At 37.0% G+C, this 5123-nt stretch overlaps 1 protein-coding gene across 2 annotated transcripts in view; it reads right to left on the bottom strand.

Moving 5' to 3' along the window:
• Window positions 1-5123, bottom strand: part of LOC116840622 (alpha-2B adrenergic receptor) — a 268703-nt gene that overhangs the window by 237858 nt on the left and 25722 nt on the right. The window lies entirely within an intron of this gene.

The raw sequence follows: 5123 nt of genomic DNA, 5'->3' as shown, positions 1-5123 counted from the left end.
TATAGATATCTTGTATCTTTTACTTGTCAAAACTTTAAACACGTTTTTCTCAAAACTGTACTTTTTTGCACTGCTGGAACTCTCATTTAAAAACTATTCAACCGATCGCGCTGAACTTTCGCACACAACTTCATGACATCAGTACAATGTCGGTGAACCTAAATGTTTGTGAAAATTATAATAAAAAATCACTTATTTATTGCAAAAATTGTGCAGAGAAAACGTCAAAAAATGGAAATTTATTTTCATAAGCGTTTCATATTCAAAATTTTTGACTTTTTTCAATTTTTTTAGGTTCAATTACGAATTATGGGTATAAATAATAAGAATTTTTTCGCTGCCTGTTATAGGATCAATATCACGGACGCCATTTGTCCAGCAGCTGAGCAACTCGCACGCGTATCTGCCAAATGGGATGCTTCATATGTCCGCCATTTTTAAATATTTTTGGAAAAAAAAATACGTATGGACAGTCCAAAACATATATAAATAAATGTTTAAGTTTGAAAAATATAGAAAAATTCTTTCTCCTATAAAAAAATTCTTGAAAATAGCTTATTTTTCCTCGTTCTAATTGGATTTCCCCCCTTAACCACTTTTCTTGTGGTAGGAGCAGACTTTCTTGTTATCATAGCAAGAAAATAAGTTCCTGCGGCAAAAAAAAGTAGCTAGCATAGTGAATTACATTTAACTGTCCATATATAGCAAATTAGTTTGCTGCAACCAGTTATTTTTTTCCGTGTATCATCTTAAAGAACTTTTTATGCTGATCATTTTAAAATTTGTCCCAACTTGATCCGGTCTATCGTTCCAGAATAAATGGTCAATTTAGTTCCAAAATTTTATGCTCACGGGAGTACCGCACAGATCATCGAGCAATGATTTCCTTACTCAATTTTTCATTTGCATTTTTCTGTATTTAAGAAAAATAAAATTCCACTTGCCAATATTTTTACACGCGTTTAAGCCTGTTTCCAATATATTACATATTCCAAAACCAACCGGAAGTTGATGTTTCAATTGGAATTTTTTACTTCCGGTCACTTTGGAACTTGAAATTAATACCATTAAATTCTTCATTTAATTTAATTAAGTTTAGCATTTTGAATCTTTAAATTCCGTCTAATTTTTGCAAAGAAATGTGAGCATAAAATTTTGAAACTAAATTGGCCATTTATTCTGGAACGCTAGACCGGATCAAGTTGGGACAAATTTTAAAATAATCAGCATAAAAAGTCCTTTAAGATGATATCCATATTGTTGTCCGACTTCACTGGCACGAAAATGGGAGCATGTTGGCCTCTCTCTTTCGACTCGAAGATGGACTCTCTTTTCACGTCGCACGCCCGTTCTTTCGCGATGAAGCCGAACGAACAGCAACGCATCTTGCTGTCTCACGATACGTCGGGTGGATGCGGAAAAACAGCACGGCCGCGGCGCGAAGGGTCGTGAGCGCTAAATTAAATATCGAAGCGAAGTTTCGCGGAGCTGCGAAAATCCGGCGCGTTCTCCGACGGGCTCCAACGTCCGTGAGCTCTCTCGTCCGACCGTCACGCGGAAACGCACGTTCTTCGCGCGCGAGCGAGTTTCCCCACTTTACATAATTAGAACTTCATAGAACGATCCTCGGACGAGACGTCAACGTCACGCGCTGCACCGCCCGATAAATATTCCGCCTCACGAGAGCACAGGAAAGACTGGGAGAGGAAGACAACGTAACAAAGCGAATCTCTGCCTGCCGGACTGACCGGCTAAATTTCAACGAAAACGGACTTGCGTATCCCGCAGAGACAGCCTAACCTTTTCGATCCCGTTGAGCTACACATGCCCCACAGGAATCTCAACATTTTATCGGGTGGCCTATAAATTAGCATGCGGATTTTTATACAAAATTGAAATGCTTTTTATTCTTGTTAAGAACAATTTTAAACAGTAATATATACATCATTCTGCTCGGCGATTTCTCGCTATCTTTCACGTAATTTCCTAATTCCCCTTTCATAAAACTCTTGTGCTCTTTCCGGTAAAAAAGTGATTTTTCACATGTCCTAAAGAAAAAAGAAAAAAAAAAAAAGTTTATACTGTTAAGAGAATTATGTAAAATTTGATATGTATGATATGTATAAATTTGATATGTAAAATTTGATTTAAAATTAAATAATTTTTTCTTCTAATTTGAATAAATTCATTCCTGAAGACGTTAGTCTCCAAATTTCTTGGAATAAATTATGCACTCAAGAAATAGAATGACAACCAAGCTACTCGAATTCGTGTAATTGTTTTCCCACTCTGAATCGTCGAGTAAACATTTTCATTTGAAATTCAAGACTGAACCTGATCTATCCCATCATCACAGGAACAATTTCATTCTAATTTCATTCTGAATCGTCGAGTGAATACTCACTCGAAGTTAAAGACTGAATCAGAGTTCACAGGAACAATTTCGTTTCAATCAATTGAAACATTCATTCGTACGGAGTCAGAATTCATTCTACACACAAAAAATATCATTCTACTGCTAAGAAAAAAAATCACTTATTTTCCTTCTTTTAAGTAACGCTTACCTTCAACGCTTACCTTTAAAGAATATATTTTCCTAATGAGAATCTTCAAATATGCTCATTACAAATTTAAGGAAAACTCATTATGTACTCAAAAGAAGAATTTATTCTCTTTATAAGGATATCAGTCTGAGCTATTCGCCCTTGCTCGAGCTTCTTATATCTAAAACATATAAACTTAAATCACAAAGTATCAAGGGAATGAAATCAAGGAGAGAGGGTAGGATGTCCATGTTTCAAGTAGCCTATATTTTCCGCAGGACCTAGAAAGTAACTACGCAACATTTGGTTCATATTGGTCAAAGGTTTTAAGAATTAATACAGTATATAGACTGTAAAACTTTATCGAAGTAAAAGTCGACTCTATGCAGTAAGTAAAGCGAATTTTTTATTTAATTTAATATTCCCTATTGAAATGCTAAACCTACCAGAATTCAGGACGTATTTTAAATAAGTCTGACGCCAGAAACTTACGAAATACTTGAAGCAAGTAACATTTACTTGAGTGCAGTATGCATTTTTCTGTGTGTAAGCTTAAGTGAAACACTCACTCCTGCGACTTGGAATACTTCACTGTCGCTTCAAGTGAATTTCCACTAGCTTCATCCTACGTGCATATAACATGTACATATCTAAAATTCCTCAGAAAAAACCGGGAGGGCTAACCCGTGGTGCTACTACCCACATTACACTACTCAAGATAGCGTATGTTTACGCGAAGTGCATTCGAGAGTAATTCTCGCAATTGCTCTTTCGGGGTGGTAACGCGATCCCGCGGCGAGCACCTTCGGTTTCGCGCGCTCTCCATCCTCTTTCACTCTCGCTTCTTCGCTTCCGCGCGCGAATTCCATGAAAGTTTTATAAAACGACGCGAGAGTCGCTCGTGTGGAACTGAATCGGCGGCAAAGGCGGAGGCGGAGAACGCGGACATAATGGAGGAGAATTTGTATCCTATCGGCGATCTGCGAGGAACTTTGACGAGTATCTCGCGAGACGGGTGGCATGTCAAAACGCGAATTATTCATAGGCGTTCCCTAATGCAATCGATACTCTGCCCGATTCGTGTCGCTTTCGGCTTACAGCCGACGGAGGAAAAGTCAGCCGACCGACCTCGCGCCAAAATCGAACACGCGGACGCAAATACGCGCGCCGGCTATCGATTGCAAAAGTTCCTCCCACCGGTGTAACGCTGAAGGGAAGACGAAATTGCCAAGGCTGATAACGTTGTAATCGTTCCTGGTTAATATTAACCCTGGGCTAAAGGATCGACGACAACTCGACGATGCGGAATCGTGTTCTTGGGAAGGATGAACTGCATGCGATCTCTTCATCTGCACGAAATTGCTCACCCTCCCCCTCCCTCACGCCCATTACCACGAAGAATTTAATTATACGATATGTTCACTTTGTAGCTGCACTAACTTACACTGCCTATGCTTAAAATAAAGTAGAATACATGTTCGACATTTATTGAAAGAGAAAAAGAGAGAAAGACAAAAAGATTGAAAGATAATATAAGAAGTGCAATTTTAAGATACCAATTTTGATGCCCGATAAGAATTCGCTATTTTAAGTATCAACTATCAGTACTATGACGTCAGACTATTGAATATCGAGCCTTTTAGCTGTATGTATTGTCTATAACTCTTCCTTTCCCTCTATCAATACACTTATTCCTCTTCCTTTCCTACTTTTTGCGTAGATATCAAAGAATATATTTCGTTGCATTTCTACACAGAATTTTGTAGTAAAAATTACAGTAGTAATTATAAATTATAAATTATAGTAAAAATTGCAGGAGAAATAGAAAACAATATACTAAGGAACAGACCGATATTTTACAACAATTGGAGACTCTGTCCTCTCTTATTTTATACATATTTATATATTAGAAACTAAAATGTGTTATTAAAAAATTTATTATGTTTTTAGACAAATTTACTGCGCTGCCACAAAATAAACCTTCCTGACGATCTATTCCCGTACTATTAGAAACATAATAAAATTGAAAAGAATTTATGCGAAAAAAAACTATAACATTCCCTTCGTATAATTTGTCGAGCAATTTATCGAGCTCTCCTCTTTGTCCTACACTGAAAAAAGATACCTTAAAATTTACTTGTGGGATATAAAGTTTATTTCTGTGAAATAGACTTTTATCCCATCAACGAATCTTCAAGTATTTTTTTCTCAATGTATTTTCCATTACGTTACTTAATATTATTCTTGTCCGTCTCAACCTCGATTTCGACTTTGATTTTTGCATTCATAACAATCAAATTTGCATTGGGCCGGCATTCTTGCTGATGCCTCGCCTTTTGCCTGCGTATGTTAGCTTGTTTCTTTTTCTTACGTAAATAATAATCACACACGTATCACTTCGCACAACATAATAATAATTATTATTCTATCTTATCGAGTTGCCTTCGCGCCTTCCCAAAGCAATCGAATAACGATCACGCGTTTGTTCTCTGAACTTTTAGATCCTATGAAATGTCAAGCAGCCAGGTTATCATACATGGACGACTATATGATTTTTATAAGAGAGCGGGAGAGAAAGAA

The sequence above is a fragment of the Odontomachus brunneus genome, unplaced genomic scaffold (genome assembly GCF_010583005.1).
Source record: "Odontomachus brunneus isolate Ranch 3 - 2012 unplaced genomic scaffold, Obru_v1 Obru_scaffold_010, whole genome shotgun sequence".
NCBI classification, from domain to species: Eukaryota; Metazoa; Arthropoda; class Insecta; order Hymenoptera; family Formicidae; genus Odontomachus; species Odontomachus brunneus.
The sequence above is the reverse complement of the archived record's forward strand: the minus strand, read 5'-3'. Positions and strand labels throughout refer to the sequence as shown.